Source organism: Scyliorhinus torazame, chromosome 2 (genome assembly GCF_047496885.1).
Source record: "Scyliorhinus torazame isolate Kashiwa2021f chromosome 2, sScyTor2.1, whole genome shotgun sequence".
Classification (NCBI taxonomy): domain Eukaryota; kingdom Metazoa; phylum Chordata; class Chondrichthyes; order Carcharhiniformes; family Scyliorhinidae; genus Scyliorhinus; species Scyliorhinus torazame.
Window position 1 is genome coordinate 258,620,752 of NC_092708.1, and position 20,932 is coordinate 258,641,683.

The following is a 20,932-nucleotide window of genomic DNA, read 5'->3' on the forward strand; positions in this document are numbered from 1 at the left end:
TTCCTCAGACGAAAAGGAGGCCCAGGCCATAGTAGAAGCTGTGCGACATTGGCGGCATTACCTGGCCGGCAGGAGATTCACTCTCCTCACTGACCAACGGTCGGTTGCTTTCATGTTCGGGGCAAGATAAAAAACGACAAGATCTTACGGTGGAGGATCGAACTCTCCACCTACAACTATGAGATCTTGTACTGTCCCGGGAAGCTAAACGAGCCTCCTGATGCCCTATCCCGCGGCACATGTGCTACCGCACAAGTGGACCGCCTCCGAGCCCTCCACGAGGACCTCTGCCACCCGGGGGCCACTCGATGTTTCCACTTCATCAAGACCCACAACCTGCCCTACTCCATCGAGGAGGTCAGGACAGCCACCAGGGACTGCCAAATCTGCACGGAGTGCAAACCGCACTTCTACCGGCCAGAGAGAGCGCACCTGATAAAGGCTTCCCATTCCTTTGAACGCCTCAGTATGGATTTCAAAGGCCCCCTCCCCTCCACCGACCTCAACACGTACTTCCTGAATGTGATTGACGAATACTCCCGGTTCCCATTCACCATCCCCTGCCCCGACATGACCGCCACCACCGTCATAAAAGCCCTCCATAGTATCTTTACGCTATTCGGTTTCCCCGCCTGCATACACAGTGATAGGGGGTCCTCCTTTACGAGCGACGAACTGCATCAATTCCTGCTCAGCAAGGGCATTGCCTTGAGCAGGACGACCAGTTACAACCCCCGGGGAAATGGCCAGGTAGAGAGGGAGAACGGAACGGTCTAGAAGAACGTCCTACTGGCCCTGCGGTCCAGGAATCTCCCAGTCTCCTGCTGGCAGGAAGTCCCCCCGGATGCCCTACACTCCATCTGGTCACTGCTCTGTACCACGACCAACCAAACACCTCACAAACGTCTCCTTGTCTTCCCCAGGAAGTCCTCCTCTGGGACCTCGCTCCCGACCTGGTTGGCAGCTCCCGGACCCGTCCTGCTCCGAAAACACGTGCGGGCGCACAAATCGGACCCATTGGTGGAGAGGGTCCATCTCCTCCACACTAACCCTCAGTAACTCTACGTGGCGTACCCCGACTGCCGACAGGATACGGTCTCCCTATGGGACCTGCCGCCCGCTGGATTCCCACACACACCCCCGCCAACAGCCCCACCCTCCCTCCCACCGTCGCACCCCACAGCCGCCCCCTTCCCAGGTGGATCAGTTCTTCCACCGGCCCCGTCTAGGCCCTGCCCACCTGCGCACCACACAGCCGCCCCCTTCCCAGGTCAGGCGGCCCTTCCACCGGCCACGTCTAGGGGTGATGAAGCTGCCACAGAAGCCGAAACCACGCTCCTGGAGTCACAGACGCCTGAACCTCCACCGGCATCATCACCAAGGCTATGACGATCGCAGAGGACAACCAGGGCCCCCGATCGACTAATTGCTTCCTTTTGAAATGTACATTACTGTTGTAAATAGTTAAGATGTAATGAGGCAAAACACTGTACGGAGGCATTACGGTACCTTCATAACTGTAACTTCTACCACTTTACCACGTTGTAATACGAAGCCACCACCCCCGCCGGACTCTTTTTTAACAGGGTGTGAATGTGGTAGTCTGTGTTAGGAGGATTATGGTACTTAGTAATGCCGGAATACCATTGGTGGAGAATGTACTTGTTCCCATTGGATAAGCCTGCATGTTAGCTCCGCCCTGCAAGGTGGGGTATAAGAGCCCGTGCCGCCCCAGCAGCTTCCTTCTGTACCTGCGCTGCTGGGGGAAACATCTAGCGTATTAAAGCCTTCAATTGTCTCCAACCTCGCTTCTGAGGTTATTGATCGTGCATCAGAGCGATGAAAATTGAGAATTCCTCAAGAGGTCAGAGTTAGCTGTACATAGCTTGGAGGGCTGTTGGGCCAGAGGAGATTACAAAGATGGGGAGGGGCGACACCATGTAGGGATTTGAAAACAACAATGAGAATATTAAAATTAAGGTGTTGCTGGACCAAATGGAGGTCAGTGAGTGCAGGGATAATAGGGGAACAGGGATTGGAGTGCGTTAGATTGTAGGCAACAAAATTGAGGAAGAGTTCAACATTATGAGTGTCCCAAGCAACAAACAGAAAATGTCAGCAGAAAAACTCATCTTACATTGCTCAGAACAAAAGGATCCCTCTTGCTCACCTTCCTCATCATCTCTCTTCTCTGTTCATCTGTCTTTCTGTTAGTTTTCCCTCCTCATCCTCCACCCCATTCCTGTTCTCAAATTTTAATTTCCTTTCTCATCCTCTCTCCTATCTTCCCCCATGCAAGCACACATTCTCTCTCTCTCTCTCTCCACCTGTAGCTCTATTGACTTCTCCTTCTTTGCCCTGCTCAATGATTACTCATTTGTGTTATTCTCTAGTTTCCACTCTCTGTTTCCTACCCCATCTCCCTTTCCTACTGCCTGTTATCCTGCCCCCTCCTTCTGTTGCTGTCATATTCTACTCTCTTTCCTCTCACCACCTCCTCCATCTACCACCCTCCATTTACCACCCTCTCCCATTGGCCTCCTATCCCTCATTCCTCCCTCTCCTGTCCAACCATTTACTTTTTCTCCTCTTCCTCCCTTTTCCTTCCCCTCTCTCCATTCCCACTCCTCCCTCCTTTTCCCTCTCTCCTCCCTCACCTAACACCTTACCTTCATATTTCTCACCTCCCCCACCCCCCCCCCCCCCACATTTTCCTGATCATGTCTCCCTTTCCACTTGGCCTCATTTTATAGATATTCACTCCTCAGTTTGTATTGGAAGTAGTAAAATGTTGCCGAGGCTCAGCAACTTCAAATTGGCTGAGAATGTGTCCCACAAACAAGTTCGCATTTTCGCAAATCAGTGTGTTTACTCAGTACATGCAGTTGTTTTCGGCTTTCATCATGGTATATGCCTTTTTCTATAAATAAAGTAGCTTATAATTTTGCTGTTAATTAAAGGTGCCGATTCCTTTCCAAGCAGGTGCTGATTGACATCTTCCACGTAACAATAGTGTTTGTGCCTTCAGGTTTTTCTTAAGTATTTCCAGTCATTTTAAATTCTTGAGGAGGTAGTTAAAAAAAATTACACCTGGTGTATTCAAAATGCCTCATCGCCTTCCGCCAGCCCTACTCTGTCACAATAACAGAGATTGATGGAGTCTCCCAAAGCCAAATCCACAGGCAGTTCCTATCACCATCGACTGAAGTTCGGGAATGTGTTTGAAGCATTTCTGTGCTTAGTGCTCAGAGACTGTACCTGAATCTGCCCTGGGAGTCTAGAAGAGGCCTACATGCCAGTCTCTATGTTAAAAAGGGTGTGACCAAAAGGCCACAGGGACTTTAGAGAAAGGTGATGGTATTCGCAGAACTGCAAAGTGTCACTTTCTCAAGAAAGGTGCCTCAGGTCGATGCATAAGCAGACTTTTTAGCAGGGTGGGCCTATTAAGTGGCAGAAGGTTTTACCATATGGCCTGTAGCTGCCCTGTCCTGTCAAACAGCCCTTCTAATCCGCCTCTTTGTAATAAATGATCATTTAAAATGCTTTGAAGATGGCGGCACGGTGGCACAGTGGTTCGCACTGCTGTCTCACAGCGATGGGGACCCAGATTCGAATCTGACCGTGTGTGTCTGTGTGGAGTTTGCACAACCCTGTGGGGGGTCGGAGAATCGCGCCCCAGTTCTTTTTTAACACCACTGTTTTTTTTCCTTTTTTAAAATTCACTCTTGGGATGTAAGCATCATTGCCAAGGCCGGCATTTCATTGCCTTTGAGAAGGTGGTGGTGGTCTGCCTTCTTGAACCACTGCAGTCTGTGTGGTGTGGGTTAACTCATAGCGCCTTTTTCTGGCAATGAACCTTTTTTTTCAGTGTTTTGACACAACGGAGTGGCTTCTAAGACCACTTAGTCATTAAAAGACAAAAAACGTTGCTGGGGGTCTGGAGTCACATGCTGGCAGGCAAGGACAGCAGATTCCCTTTCCTGAAGGACGTCAATGATCCAGATGGGTTGTTATGACTGTGTTGTAGTCTCTTGGTCGCCATTACTGAGTGCAGCTTTTATTTCCCGATTTTATCCCAAGTCAAATTCAAATTAGCCAAATGACATGGTGGGATTTGAACCCAAGTCCCCATCGAACTCGCCCAGGTCTCTCCTAGAAGGACTGGGGCAGAGGATACCTGGGAACACCGCCACCTGGAAGGTACCCTCCAATCTACTCACCATCCTGACATGGAATTATATTGGCTGTTCCTTCACTGTCACTGGGTCAAAATCCGGAAACTTCCTCTCCAACAGCCCAGTGGGTGCACCTACACCACATGGGCTGCAACGGTTGAAGAAGGTGACACATCAGCATCTTCTCCAGGGCTGTTAGGGATGGGAAGTAAATGCTGGCCTAGTCAGTAATGCCCACATCCCTTGGGTGACTTTTTAAAAAAGCTAATGCCTTGACCACTATGCTCCATCTTTATTTCCTGGAGGCACCTGATGGATTGGCAATATTGGTTTAGCTCAGTGGGCTAGACAGCTGGTTTGTGATGTAGAACAAGGCCAGCAGCGTGGGTTCAATTCCTGTGCCAGTTGAGAATTCTGAATTCTCCCTCTATGTACCCGCACAGGTGCTGCAATGGGGCGGGTAGGGGCTTTTCACAGTAACTTCATTGCAGTGTGAATGTAAGCCTACTTGTTACAATAAAAGGTTATTTATTTATTTTATTTCAATGATGAGGAAATTGGGGACACCTTATAGTCAAATTTCAGATGATTGTTGGCAAGGGACAAGACTGCCTGCTGCCAATACAGATTGGTAAATCCACTCCCTGGGACTGAGGAAGTGCCGCACTGCCATTGGTGCTGTATTCCTAATGAGATGTTAAACCGAGATGCCACCTGCCCTCTCAAGTGAATGTAAAATATTCCCTGGCTCTGTATTATAGAAGAATTGAAGGGGCTAAATTGGCACCCCTTCAGAGGTAGGTTCTTTACCCAGAGAGTAGTGGGGGCATGGAATGCACTGCCTGTGGAAGTAGTTGAGTCGGAAACATTAGGGACCTTCAAGCGGCTATTGGATAGGTACATGGATTACGGTAGAATGATGGGGTGTAGATTAATTTGTTCTTAATCTAGGACAAATGTTCGGAACTACATCGTGGGCTGAAGGGCCTGTTCTGTGCTGTATTTTCTATGTTCTATGTATTGTGTGCCTGCAGTGATTTCTACCTCAATGGCTACTGGTGGCTGAGCAGGAAAGATCAAAGATGATTTCCCATTTCCCCCTCTCAGTATGGAGAAATAGTTAGCCAACCATGCTTCTCCTGCAGTGGAATTAAAAATATATATTTTCATTTCATTTTCCTTTGACACTTTGGTTTATTGGTTAAAACAACATCTGAAATGTGGAAAAAGGCCATATGATTGTTGGAGGTCATACATAGAACCATACATAGAAAATAGGAGGCGCCCATTCAGCCCTTCGAGCCTGCTCCCCCATTCATTATGATCATGTCTGATCATCAAGTTCAATACCCTGACCCAGTTCCCACCCCCCCCCCATACCCCTTGATCCCTTTAGCCCCAAGAGCTATCTCTAATTCCTTCTTGAAATTACACGTTTTGACCTCAAATATCATGTGACAAAATCTCCAGGATTGTCCAGCCAAAGTTGGCAACCTCACGATGGGCTGAATGTCTGACTGGGGGACATGAGGACCTGGAAACAAACCTTAGTAGAAAATGGTGAATTACCACAGTGTCTGGGAGCTGAATGATCCATTTCCAGGAGTGTTGGCAACTCCAGGTGAAAATGATTCATCCAGGGCAGCAGAGACAGCCTTTGACATCTCCCTAGGTTACAGGTTGATGTTGATTTCAGTTATTCAAGGAATTGGCATCCAATAGCAGTCTCGGGTAGCTTTGTCATCGGATGTGTCTCCCACTTCCTGTGGCGTCACCTCTGGTTCCACTTCTCTGATTGTTTTGCCTTCATGACTGTTCCTCGTGGCAGCAAATTCCTGTAAGCCCCCAGCTCCACCACAGGAATGACCTTGAGGACTCTGCCTGGGTGCATTCCATTTGCTTCTCAAGTCTGAATCCAACTGAGCAGCTTGTGAAGGGTGTAGGCCAAACAATGAATTGAATCTCTGAATATGGGTGAAAGTGGGGATGTGGTGCCAAAGCCTTTTATCTGTCTCGCATCCGGACAAGCGCAAGAATGCCAAATTTTAAACAGTCCCAACCACTTATCCTACAGATGAAAAGGGTGCTGATTGGTTGGCAAACCGACTCTGATTGGCTGAGGTGTTGCCATGGAGAAAGCAACAGTGAACCTTCTGTTCCCCAAGCTCCTGGGTAATTCAAAAAAGTTGCGAAGCTCTCTACGTTTGAGTGTCTGTCGCTTCGAGCAAGTGTAAGTGAACCACACATTACGAGCTTGATTGGCTGAAGCGTTGCCTCAGATTGGTTGTTAGTGTAGCTATTAGCACACTCAGGATTGTTCAGCAAATGCTGCCCGATCACGAAATGATGGGCACGATTCAACCAAAATACTTCTGTTGTGTTATGCTGCTTTGGATAACACAGGCTGCTACTTGATGCAGTTTTAACTAAAGGATACTCCAGACTCTGAAATGAGTTCAACATGTTTATTGAACTATTAACACAGTTCTCAAATGAGTTTGACTGTCTGCTAATCTAACTGTAGTAACTCAGTCTAACTGTACCAGCTTGCTCCAAGCCACGTGCTGGGGTGTGATGCTGCTGATCAACCCTGTCTAACTCTCTAGATGTCTGTCTGTGGAAAGAGGCAGGGTGTGAGTGCCTCATCCCTTTTATAGTGTTTATGTCATGCCCCCTTGTGGTGATGCCACCTCTGAGTGTCCTGACTGCCAATTGGTTGTGTCCCATTCTGAGTGTCCATTGATTGCATGTTTGCATATCATGACATCCCCCCCCCTGTTTTTTTATATGTATGTACATGTGAATGTGTCTGTCTAATGTGACTGACTGAGGAATACAGAACAGAACAAACAAAACAAATGCTCATAAGTCCAGTCTCTGAGGCTTGCGTCTGACCCTCGCCGACCGCCGGAGAGGGGGTGGAGGGGATGATGGTGTCTTGACAGGCGAGTGGGAGGCACGACTGGTGGCCTCGTGGTTCGAGGTGTCTGGAGGTGGCAATTCGACATGTGGAAATGGAGGGAAAAGTGGTTGTGGGCAAAGCAACTTTTCGCAGTGCCCTTCGAATCCTTCGCACAATGGAGCCATCAGCCATACGTAATACATAGGATCTGGGCGCGGCCTGTCGAACAACGGAGCAGACCACCCACCATCTGGTATCTTGATCCTGACCGTGTCTGCTGGGGATAGCACGTCCAGATCAGTGGCATGTGCGTCATAGCCCTGCTTCTGGCTGTCGCGAAGCTGCTGCATCTTCTGCAGCACCGGGAGGTGATCCAGGTTGGGCAGGTGTATGGCTGGAAGCGTCCTCCGCAGGCCCCTGTTCATCAGCAGTTGAGCTGGCGACATGCCAGTGGACAAGAGAGTCGCCCGGTACGCAAGTAGTGCAAGGTGTTTGTCGGACGAGGAGTCCGAGGCCTTGCGGATGAGCTGCTTAACGATGTGCACCCCTTTTTCAACTTTACCATTGGACTGTGGATAGTGCGGACTGGAGGTGACATGCCTGAAATTGTAGCTCTTGGCAAATGTGGACCATTCTCGACTGTGGAAGCACGGGCCATTGTCGCTCATGACGGTGTTCGGGATGCCATGCCGTGAGAATGCCTCTTTACACGCTTTGATGACGGTCCGTGAGGTGAGGTCTGGCAGCTTCAGCACCTCAGGATAGTTCGAAAAGTAATCGATGATTAAGATATAGTCGCGACCATTCGCGTGGAATAGGTCAATGCCAACCTTGGACCACGGAGAGGTCTCTAGGTCATGTGGCTGGAGCATCTCTTTGCTCTGCGCTGGTTGGAACCTCTGACGGGTTTCGCAGTTCAGGACCGTGTCCGTGATGTCCTGGTTGATGTTGGGCCAGTAGACAGATTGCCGGGCCCTGCGTCTGCACTTTTCGACGCATCATGGAACAAATGATGGAGAGAATAGAAGGGCATCGGTCGCGCCATTGAGGTTGGATGCTTCCATGTATAGTTGAAATTTCTGCTTGAATGATCGCCAGTTGGCACTAAGATTGCCGGTGGTCCTGAGCTGATGAGGAGCCTGAATCTTGTCCATTGTGCCTGTATTCAGTAGCTGGTTGTCACGGATCTTGCTGAGTTGAACTAAATAGATTGAACAGTCTGTTCAATCTATTAGGGGCTGTTTAGCACAGGGCTAAATCGCTGGCTTTGAAACCAGACCAAGGCAGGCCAGCAGAACAGTTCAATTCCCGTAATAGCCTCCCCGAACAGGCACCGGAATGTGGCGACTAGGGGCTTTTCACAGTAACTTCATTGAAGCCTACTTGTGACAATAATCGATTTTCATTACATTTCAGTCACACCTGGTATCATGTTGTGTTATGCTGCTTCGGATAACACAGGCTACTTGAGGCAGGGTGTGAGTGCCTCATTCCTTTTATAGTGTTTATGTCATGCCCCCTTGTGGTGATGCCACCTCTGAGTGTCCTGACTGCCCATTGGTTGTGTCCTAGTCTGAGTGTTCATTGATTGCATGTTTGCATATCATGACAATTTCTATGCCCGGTTTTGGCCATGTTTAGGGGGGTGCGCGTTGAGAAAGACCACATTATTGAACCGCACTTTACCATTTTTCTAGCCTCGGCAAGGAATGCCCCGTTGAGGCAGCACTTTAGTCATACAGTCGCTGAACTCGCCAGTGCAGGACGACTACTCGCAGATCAGGGCACAATTTTTAAAGGCAGCCCCAATCATTCGATCCCTCCCCCCCTCAGTGGCCCCACCGCAGCCTCCGGGTGCCTTACTTCATCCAACTTATCTCTTCCAGGGTCCTTGAGCCCCCTTCACCCCACTTCTTATTGGCAAGGGCGACATTGTCACATTGCTGTTTGTGGGCATTTGTGGTGCAATCATTGGTTTCTGCGTTTCACATAGTGATTATTCTTCACTGAGTTACTTCATTGGCTGCAAAGCGCTGGGAGGCATCTGCTAACTGTGAAAGGTGCCATATAAATGCAAGTCTTTCTTTCTGACCTCACTCGCAGGCAGGGCACACGGATTGTCTCTGTTCTGGCAGCTATGCCAAGTGAGACTTTCTTCCTGCTGTGGAGGGTTTACTGAAGCTCCTTGACACGGATTCTTCCTCTGCAGCCTTTCTTATCACTGAGATGAGACAGCTCTTCCGCTAATCCGCTTTGTTTTGCAGCTTTCCCAGGAACGTTATCACTCCCGTCTCAACAAAGACTTCTTGTGTTGCTGGAAATCAGCACCAGTTATCATCAATGCCCTTTCACCCAACAGGTGGAATTTTCCCATATTTTGCAAAGAGTCGGTTCTGGTGAGAATACCGGGGAGAATCTGGTTGTTACCGGCGGTGGGACAACTCACTGTATATTCAGCCTTTCCAACAATTGTTTTCTCAAGGGATTCACGCTGCACTCGTGGCGGCTCTCTCCAGGAAAACTTAGGGGCGATTCTCCGATATGGAGGCCAAGTGTTCGCGCCGTCGTGAACGCCGTCGCGTTTCACGACGGCGCGAACAGGGCCCGGGCATGAACTATTCTGGCTCCACAGGGTCAGCACGGCACTGGAGCGGTTCACGCTGCTCCAGCGTCCTTACCGACGCGCCATCCTGCGCATGCGCGGGGAACGTCTTATGCACGCCGGCCCCTCACCAACATGGCACCGGTGTCCTGGGGCCACGCGCAGAAGGAGGTAGGCCAGGGGGGGAGAGAGGCCGGCCCACCGATTGGTGGGCCCCGATCGCGGGCCAGACCCCATCGGTGAAGGAGCCCCCCCTCCCTCCCCCACAGGCCGCCCCCCCAGCGTTCCCGCAGAGTTCCCACCGGCAGCGACCAGGGGTGGACGGCGCCGGCGGGAACCTGTCGTGTCTTGGCGGCCGCTCGGCCCATCCGGGCCGGAGAATCACCGCTCGCCGGTTCTCCGAGCGGCCCGGTGCGAATCGCGCACCGCTGGTTTCCGGGGGTGGGGCAATCGCGTGCGGGGGTCAGGGCGGCGTGGTGCGATTTGCGCGGCGCCCCGGCGATTCTCCCACCCGGCGTGGGGGGGCGGCAGAATAGCGCCCTTAATCTCTGGAATCAGCGCTCCTTATAAACGCCTCCCAGCACTTGATCCAAGTCCAATTGGGGGGTACGGCTGCCAGGAAGGCAGGGAGCCCTGAGCAAACTTCGCGATGGGCTAGAGCAGAGACAGGAAGCCTTCTACCCACCTTCGGGCAGATGGTATGCCAGCAAAGTGACCGACTCTGCCCAGGAGGCTGTGCCCGTGATTGTGCGCGCCAGCTCACCCCAAAGGAGGACGGGCAGGGCAGTGCCGGAAGAAGATGAATGACCACCGATGCGCAGTCGGTGTGCGTCTGCCTCCTCATGTTTCCCTCAGCTCCCCCTAACACAGCACTCACACCTCCATGGTGACCTCACTCCCACCCACCTCACAGGGTCACAGCACCTGTTATGCCCTACCCCCCCCCCCCCCCCCCCCCCCCCCGGCTCCTCTCCGGTGCCGCTAAAATGCCCGGTACCACTCACCTCCCACGTACACCAGGCGCCATCCCTATGTGATGTGGCAGGACTCCCATCTACACCCTTCCAATCTGTCTCATTGCAGGAAAAACTCGAGCACAACCGCCGTGAGCAGGCACAGCCAGCCAGAGTGATGCCGGAGCTCAAGAACCTAACCCCATTTGAGCTTCCGGTGAGGAGAAGGACTGCTCTTCTGCTGAGGGTGAGTTCAGGACCAAACACAAATAGAACCCTCAACACATCCCATCATGGCGCAAGCCTCACTATTAGTGTTTCTCTGTTCTACAATATTGCCATCTCCCTTCCATTGCAGGTCAATCAGCAGACCAGCCTGGACCATCCTCACAGCTCCTGGGCATCATGGACCCGAGAAGCTCCAAGGCAGACATCTTGGGGATCAGCATTAAAGAGGTGTCACACCTGTCACCCACACCCTCCAGCAGTGCAGATACTCGCACCTCAGTGGAATTAAGTAGTAGGCAGGCCTCTGGGTTACTCAGTGGTGAGCACCTCACACCTGAACAAGAACAAAAGAACAAAGAAGAGTACAGCACAGGAACAGGCCCTTCGGCCCTCCAAGCCTGTGCCGACCATGCTGCCCGACTAAACTAAAATCTTCTACACTTCCTGGGTCCGTATCCCTCTATTCCCATCCTATTCATGTATTTGTCAAGATGCCCCTTAAATGTCACTATCGTCCCTGCTTCCACCTCCGGCATGGAGTTCCAGGCACCCACTACCCTCTGTGTAAAAAAACTTGCCTCGTACATCTCCTCTAAACCTTGCCCCTCCCACCTTAAACCTATGCCCCCTAGTAATTGACCCCTCTACCCCAGGGAAAAGCCTCTGACTAACCTGAGGATCCACAGCAGGCGGAGACAGACGTTCCAGGGTTCTGACAATTGTAGGGATGCTGGGCGCTGCTGAGCCCCAGGCCGATGGCATACCCCTGGGTACAGTCATCCCGGAGCTGCTGGAACTGCAAAGGCAGAGTCACGAGCATCAGGAAGGGATGACAGTAAGGCTGACTGGAGGAGTTCCATCGCTTTCTGTCTGAGGAGATGGTGCCATCAGTCCAATGAAACAAGGTCAACACTATGAGAGAGACACCCACAGTGGAGACTTTGGCGCAGGACATCCATTCCATGGCGGGGGACATCCGCTCCATGGTTTAGCTCATGGCCTCCATGGCTGAGGGCATGAGGTCCATGGTGCAGGGCTTCAACTGCATGGTGCAGGCACTAGTGAGAATCCATGAGTGTCAATGCCAGAGGACAGCAGGGCTTCTGGATCTCAGTCCACCTGCCCCTGTAACCTATGGAGGAGCCCAGGGCCCCCAGTTATTCTAAGGGAGGAGGATCGGCAGGGGCACAGCCCAGAGCATTCAACCCAGGAGACCCCGGGGGTGCCAACCAATCTGATACCCCCCTCCCTGTGAGCGGCACATCTCTAGCCCCGTACACCGAGGAGGGCAGCACTGGAGCCTCCGTGCTGCCTGAAAGCAGGTTGGGTCCCACCAAGGTCATCTCAGGCAATAGTAGTAGGTTGCGTTCAACTCTGATAGGCAGGAGTCAGACATTTCACGGAGGTAAGGGGAACATCACTATGTCCTCACTGCAAGTCATCTTCATTCTCCTGCAGCATACAGCCAGTCACTTGAGTGCCCTGCCCATGAATGTAACCACCATAACAAGGACCTCCCGCAGGCACCACAGTGGTGAGAAGCTGTGAGACCCCATGTTGGGAGAGGTTTTCACACCCCTGTCACACAATAGCCTCATCACCACAGTTGCCCCTCTCAAATCCACCTGAATTGTTAGCACTGTTGCTTCACAGCGCCAGTGTTCCAGGTTTGATTCCTGGCTTGGGTCACTATGTGTGCGGAGTCTGCATGTTCCGCCCGTGTCCGTGTGGGTTTCCTCCGGGTGCTCTGCTTTCCTCCCACAGTCCCGAAAGACGTGCTGTTAGGTGAATTGGACATTTCTGAATTCTCCCTCAGTGCACCCGAACAGGCGCCGGAGTGTGATGACTAGGGGCTTTTCACAGTAACTTCATTGCAGTGTTAATGTAAGCCTACTTGTCACAATAACAAAGATTATTATGAGGTGCCTCGACCCTTGAGAGCCTCAACGGTCTCTAACAGCCCCCCTCCGTGTGTGAGGTGTTAAGGCAGTCAAGTGCATTCAAGGGACCAACAATCTAATCTCACAGGGGGACCTAGACATTACCCCTCATCATCACCTTGAGAGAGGTGAATGATGAGAGACTTCACCAGAACATCCTGCATTGGGCGCCACATCTGTGTCACCTCTCTGTTGTGAGTGAGTTCAATGCTTGGGGGCAACACCTCACGCTATTTTGATGAACACAACTAGCCAGGTAACAAAATCAAAAAAACTGAGGGAACCAATCAGTGGTACACTCATGCATTGCAATGCTGACAAAATTGGCACAATTGACTCATTAAGAAAGGGTGATGGACCTGATCACGCAACTGGCTTCCCTTTGTGGCAAGCAAGGAACACCTGATGCATGTGAAAACTGAAATTAGCATGTCAACCTCACCCTTAGAGGGGACCCTCATTCTCCCAGCTCTCATGGGCTGTGGATTAATCAAGCCTTCCAATTTGAACAGCCAGCCACCCATACATTGAGCCCTGATAGGCTGGCCTCCATAACCAGTGGTTTTGAACTTCCAGACAGCTCATGCCCTCTGGCTTCACAGTGTTGCCTGAATGTGGGGGTTCATTCTGGCTGCAATCGTCCTCCCCACTGTGTGAGGGTCTTCAGGCCTCATGTGGCTGGAAAGCATCCCTTATCAGAATCCCCCACTCTGCATATGCAGCCTGGCATCTCACGGGACCCCACCTGGGGACCTCACAGTTGCCCCTGAGCTGACCCCATGGATTCACCTGTTCCCACCCACTTTCCAGCTGCCACTCCAGAAGAGCAATCCCTCAGTGGGGATATCGCCATAAGCCCAGCAAGGAGGACATGGTAAGGGTGCAGCATACCAGCCGCCAGATTCCATTAAACCGAGAGGCTCACAGCCATGAAGGGCCACAAAGGCCTGCGAGCAACCCCACTCCCCGAGGTGCCGAGACTGAGCCCCTCCTCTCGACCCTGAGATGTACTTATCTGGGTTCCCCGCGACCTCTCCAATGCCCCCTCTGTGACTGGCACCCTGCATGGTAATGGTGGCCTGAGCACTCACCTCCGATATTCCCTTCAGAGATGAGGGCGGCAGCTTCCCAGTTTTATACAGCTGTTGTAAATCACGTTGATGTGACGTCACACTGGCGACCATTGAACATTCAGTGAGGGGGGGGGGGAGTCGGGGTGGGAGGGCTCGCTAATGATATGTAATGCATTTAAATGAGGTTCCCCACCTTCCCTGGCAGATTTCTCATTATGCCACCAGTGAGGGGCCTGGAAAATTGAAAAGCGAGACCTTGCAGGCTAAAATCGCGATTCCTGATTCTCGCCGTATTTTCCACCCGCGACGCCGTTCTCGTTGATGGCTAACGCAGGCTCAAAATTCCTCCCAACGTATTCTAGCACTTTCTGTTGACCTCCCCACTTTAGCCTTCACCTCGCTCTCAGCCCCAGATACCCCAGCCCCTCCGTATTCACCATGCATGACTGGTTCAGCACAGTGGGCTTAACAGCTGGCTTGTAATGCAGAACAAGATGAGCAGCGCGGGTTCAATTCCTGTACCGGCCTCCCCGAACAGGCGCTGGAATGTGCCGACTAGGGGCTTTTCACAGTAACTTCATTGAGCCCTACTTGTGACAATAAGCGATTATTATTATTATTACAGCCGCAAAATCCCCACACAGATATTTGCACATTCTGATTTATTCCAACACAGGTTCATTCCACACATTCTAGACATTTTCTACCATTTCAAAAAGTACGGGTGAACACTATAATATTATGTCTCTTAGATCTAAAGCTACCATTGGAGAGATACAATTAAATGAACATCACAGCAATACTGCATTAACATGTTTCTTCAGAGAATCGGTGGAACCTGCTGCAATAATCCTGGAAAACCCTCTGCGCTGTTTTCTGTCATTCACTCGAAACTATTAGCGGACATGGGCTTTCTTTATTGATTTTCTTTTTCCCATGGGTTTTCTCGGAGCAGAATTTGGGACATTAATTTCGAACTCTTGAAGGCTGCAGGACATTTCAGGAAGGTTAGTAACCCTCAGAATGAGCACGAAGGTCTCTAACATTACAAATGCATGCAGGTAGACAGACATACTCACGTCTGGGTCTCTGGCAAGCTTGAATAGACAGACAATTGCTTTATTGAAAAATCATCATGCCCGCTGGTGCCGAGTTGCGATGATGATACAATTAAAACGAGCAATCATAATTCATAACATGGTTATAGACAATCATTAAAATAAAAGAGTGTAAAATAATAAAAGGATTGCACAATTAACATTTCAGCATGCAAGTAATTACAATACTGTGCAAAATGTCGGTCTCCTTAATTTACAGAACAGAAATAAAGTCAGAGTTTTCAGTACAAAAAGAGGCCCTCCGGCCCATCTTGTCCATGCCGGCTATCAAGCTCCTATCGATTATAACCAATCCCATTTTCCAGCACTTGGACTGTAGCCCTGGATCCTGTGGCATTTCAAGTGCTCATCTAAATGTTTCTTAAATGTTGTGCGGGCTCCCGCCTCTACCTCCCTTTCAGGCAGGGGGTTCTAGATTCCCACCACCCTCTGGGTGAAAAAGCTTTTCCTCAAAGCCCCTCGAAATCTCCATTACCTTAAATCTGTGTGCCCCTCAACTAAGGGGACCCTCACCTGATGGGTATTGGGTAGGGCGGGCCACGGAAAATAGGGTGGATGCCCACGCCACCCCCTCCCTACCCACCCCCATGCTCATCCCTATAATATTGGGGGGGGGTGGGGGCGTGGGCAGGCAGCAAAACCAGCAGCCCATTCACCATATTCAAACGAGTAACCAAGAGTCATTTAGGCCCAAACCTCATCCATGCCTTTGTTATCTTTGGGGTTGACTATTCATTCCTGTCTGGCCTTCCACATGCTACCTTCCATTAAACTTGAGGTAATCCAGTTTGCTGCCCTTGTCTCATCTTGCATTTACCATCACCCATGTGCTCTCTGACTTATACGGGCTACGGGTCAAAGTTCTCGTCCTTGTTTTCAAATTCCTCCATGGTCTTGACCCTCCATAATCCCTGTAACCTCATTTACCCCCACAACCCTCTGAGATATCCATGCTCATCTTCTGTTGGATGTGGTCATTGCCTGGCACTTGCACTGTGTGAATGTCATTTGTCACTTAACAGCCCAAGCCTGAAGCTGAGGTATGTTGGGCCAAGGATACGAGCAGGAGCTCCTGCAGCGATGTCTTGGGGCTGAGAATATTGGCCTCCAATAAACCACAGCCATCTTAACTTGTGCTAGGTATGACTCCAGTTGAGAATTTTTCCCTGATTTCAATTGACTTCCGTTATAAAAAAAATCTATTCTATTCCAAACATATTCAAAAATACAACAACGCAAACCAATCAATAACTTTCTCAACACCCCCACAGTTCAGTTTGTACAATTTTTTCCCCCTCCTCCCTCCCCCATGACAAACAATTCCTCAAACATTGTCATGAACAGTCTCCACTGTGTCTCAAAGCCCCTCAACTCGAACTTGGGGCTGGATTTTCCTGACCCTCCGCACCCGTTTCCTGGTGTGGCAGCGGGTTCCTCCATCTCGGCAGCCGGCAAATTAGGTTTCCCATTGTGGGAACCCCCACGTCGTTGGGAAATCTGCGGGCGCGAGTGCACTGCCAGCGAAGGAGAGATTCCCGCCGATGGAGAATCCAGTCCTTGATCTTTTCCAGCCGAAGGAAGTCATACAGATTCCCCAGTCAGGCCGCCACCCTCCGCGCGCATTGCCGACCACCAATTCAGCAATATCCTTCACCAGGCAATTAGAGAGGCAAATGCCACAACATCGGCCCCCTTCCCCTTCATCAGCTCCGGCATTTCCGAAACACCAAAGATTGACACCATTGGGTCCAGCCTCACCTCTACACCCACAATCTGCAATAGTGCCCTGAACACCCCCTCCCAGTCTCTCTCCAACTTTTCACCCCCCCCCCAAGGCATGTGCGTATGATTTGCTGGCCTCACCCACACCTCTCACACTCATCTGCCACCCCCTGGAAGAACCCACTCATCCTCACCCGAGTCATGTGCACCTTCTGCACCACCTTAAGCTGAATCAAGCTCATCCTCATGGTCGAGGAGGTCAAATGTACCCCAGGTTTCGCCTCACTCCAACTCCCCATCCTATCTCCCCCTCCCAACTCCTCCTCCCATTTATTCTTGATCCTCACCACCTGCGGTCCCCCCGCTCCCCCAGCCAACCATATATATTGCCAATCCTGACCCCCCCCTCCACATCCGGCATCAGCAACCGCTCCAGGAGCGTGTACTCCGGCACTTTGGGAAACCCTCTCCATTCCTTCCGAACAAAATCCCTCACTTGCATACACCTGAACTTACTTCCTGATAGAAATCAGCTTTTCTGGTTAGCTATGGATGAGATCGGCAAAAGGTTTAATTGAGAAATCATTAAGAGTAATTGACTAAATCATATTAACCATGAGAGTGAGGAAAGCCGACTGGCTGGGAACTAATCAGATCAGACTCTAAATTCTCACATTTTGCCAGTTGTTCGAGACTGGCCAGAGAATCCAAGGCCAGTAACAAAAGACTCCATTGTATGCAGCTGCCTTCCCAAGCCTGGGCAGATCCATTTCTATGGTAACAGACAGTCAGGGTCATAATGACTTTTCAAAAACTGTGTTAATCTAATTAATGTTACAGGCATAATTGGCAAGCCAGGGCATAGAAAATTACACCAAAACATTTATCTCTTAAATTGACAGTCAGTTTGGTCGAATTGAGTGAATTATAAATTAGTCAAAGCCAATCACAACTGTTAAGAAGGCAAGACTCTAAGATCATAATCTTCTTAAAAATCACTTGTCGGGATGGAAAGATCCATTCCGGAATCAATCTATCAATTTCTGAAACCTATCTCTTTGCTTTTTCTAAATCGCCATTTCTCTTTTGTTTAAATCAATCAGTAATTTTATACTGTGTATCATGATTTGAAGAATTACCACAATTTGTATTTTAAACTTAACCACTGTATTCGCTAAGGACAATCAATCTGACCTAAGTTTGTATTATAACCAAAACTTTACCAGTGGACTCTAAAGCTGACAATAAAGTTCAACGAAACTTTGCCAAAAAGCACAGCCTGAATTTCTGTTATTTGGGAACTAAGAAGGAATAACGCATATCCAGGGTTCTGAATAGACACAGAGATCCATCACTTCCCTTCGGCAACTCCACCCTCTCCCGCAGCTCTTCCAGAACAGCAAACTTCTCTTCCAGGTACATATCCCTCGCCCTCACCAACCCCACCTCCCTCCACTTCTTCTACATGCCGTCCATCACCCCCGGTCTAAACCCGTGGTTCACTCACAGCGGTGTTATCACCGACAGTCCTTCCATCCTAAAGTGTCTCCTCAGGTGGTTCCACACCCTGATCGTGGACTGTACCACCGAGCTCACCGTATACCTCCCCGGTGCCATCAGGAGTGATGCCGTCACCACGGACCTCAAGCAGGACCCCCCTACATTACTCCTCCTCCAGCTTAACCCATTCTGACCCCTCCTCCCCACCACCGCCTCACCTAATCTACGTTCGCCGCCCAGTAGTAATGCAGTAGGCTCGGGAGCACCTGCCCTCTTTCTGCCTCTGTCACAGGGCCCTCTTTATCCTCATTAACTTCCCCACCCAGACAAACTCCGAGATCACTGCCTCCAATTTCCGGAAAAAGACCTTGAGGATAAAGATCGGGAAGGTCTGGAATACAAACAGGAACCTTGGCAGTTCATCTTAACCACCTGGACCCAATGTCAGATGCGGCATATCCCACCTCCTAAAATCCCCCATAACCTCCTCCATCAACGTTATCAGATTCCACTTGTGCATCATCACCCACTCCCCCGTCACCTGGACCCCCAAATCCCTGAACCTAGCCCTGGCTACTCAAATGGCAATGCGCCCAGGTTGGCTCCCCGACTTTCCACATTCACCGGGAACACGTCACTCTTCCCAACATTTAACTTAGATCCTGAGAAGGCCTCAAACCTATCCAGTATGCCCATAATTCTGCCCATACTTTCCAGCGGGTCCGACACAACATCAACAGGTCATCCGTGTAAAGCGACTCCCGATGGTCCCTACTCTTCCTCACAATCCCCTGCCACTCCACTGACCCTCTAAGTACCATTGCCAGGGGCTCTATCGCCAGCACAAACCGTAGCGGCAACAGCGGACACCCCTGCCTCATTCCCCTGTGTAGCCCAAAGCTCCGCAAACTCATCTCATTTGTCCGTACACTCGCCAGCGGGGCTGCATACAACAGACGCACCCCGTGCCACACCTCGGGCCAAACCCAAACCTTCCTAAGGTCTCGAACAGTTACCTCCATTCCATCCGATCGATAACCTCTCCGCATTCATAGAGACCACTACCTCTGGCACCACCCCACTGACGGAGTCATAACCACATTTAACAGCCTCCTGATGTTACTGGTGGGCTGACTGCCCTTCACGAAACCCGTTTGGTGGCGGTGATCACCCGTGGCACACACCCCTCCATCCCCCCCCCCGCCACTAACTTAGCCAGCACTTTCACATCCATGTTTAACAGTGAAATGGGCCCATATGACCAGGTCCTGGTTTAGCACTGGGCTAAATCGCTGGCTTTGAAAGCAGACCAAGGCAGGCCAGCAGCACGGTTCAATTCCCATACCAGCCTCCCCGAACAGGCGCCGGAATGTGGTGACTAGGTGCTTTTCACAGTACCTTCATTGAAGCCTACTTGTGACAATAAGCGATTTTCATTTCATTTTTCATTTCCTTCCCCTTCTTCGGGGTTAGTGTAATCGACGCCTGTGTCAATGTTTCTGGCAGCTCCCCTTTTCCAGCTCCTCGCTTATCCCCAGCAAATGCGGCGCTAACCCCATCGCAAACTCCCTAAAGAATTTTGCTGGGTAGCTGTCCAGTCCTGGTCCCCTTATGCTATCCATTACCTCCCTCAGCCCTAAAGGCTCTTCCAGCGCCAGCCTCCTCTCTTCCTCCAACATTGGGAACTCCAGCCAGTCCGAAAACCGCCCCATATCTCCCTCCTCACCACCCGGCTCGGCCCTGTCCAGCTTCTCATAACATTCCCTAAATGGTTCATTTATCCTCCTCACTCCAATACTACCTCCCCCTTCCTTGTCCGCACTCTCAGAATTTCCCTATATGCGGCCTGCCCCTGCAGCTTGTGGGCCAGCATGTGCCTCGCCTTCTATCCATATTCGTATTGTACCCCCCTCGCTTTCCACAACTGCCTCACTGCCTTCCCCGACGTCAGCCTGTAAAACTGCCCTGTAACCTTTTTCTCTCTGCCAACCCCTCCTTGGTGGGAGCTCGCGAATATTTTCTGTCCACCTGGACTATCCCGCCCAGAACTGTCCATACTCATCCCTCCTCCTCCTATCTCTGTGCGCCTCAAGCAAGATCACCTCTCCCCAAACCACCACCTTCAATGCCTCCCAGGATGTGGCTGCAAATACCTCCCCATTCTGATTCAAATCCACATAGCCTCTGATCCCTGGCTGACTGCACCTTCTCACAGAACCCCTTATCCAACAAAAGCCCCGGATCCAGCCTTCATCCCTGCCTCTGCTCCTGCCCCTTGCTGAGCCTCACCTCCAACCAGTGCGACGTATGGTCAGAGATCACAATTCCTCCAAACTCCGCCCCCACCCCCCCCCCCAACACTGCTCGACTCACACAAAAAAGTCAATTCTGGAGTATACCTTGTACACGTGCGAGAAAAAGGAGTCTCTCCTCCCCCCCCCACCCTGGGTTCCTAAACCTCCATGGATCCACCATTCCCATGCATTCCATAAACCCACCCAGTTCCTTAGCAATCAGCAACCTTCCCCTTGACTTAGGGCTCAGCCGGTCCACCCTCAGTTCCAACACACAGTTGAAATCACTCCCCATTATCAACTGGTGCGTGTCTAGGTCCAGGATCACTCCCAGAAACCCCTTCACAAACCCCACATCATCCCAATTCGGTGCATAAACATTAACTAGCACCACCGGCGTCCTCTCCAGCACCCCACTCACTATC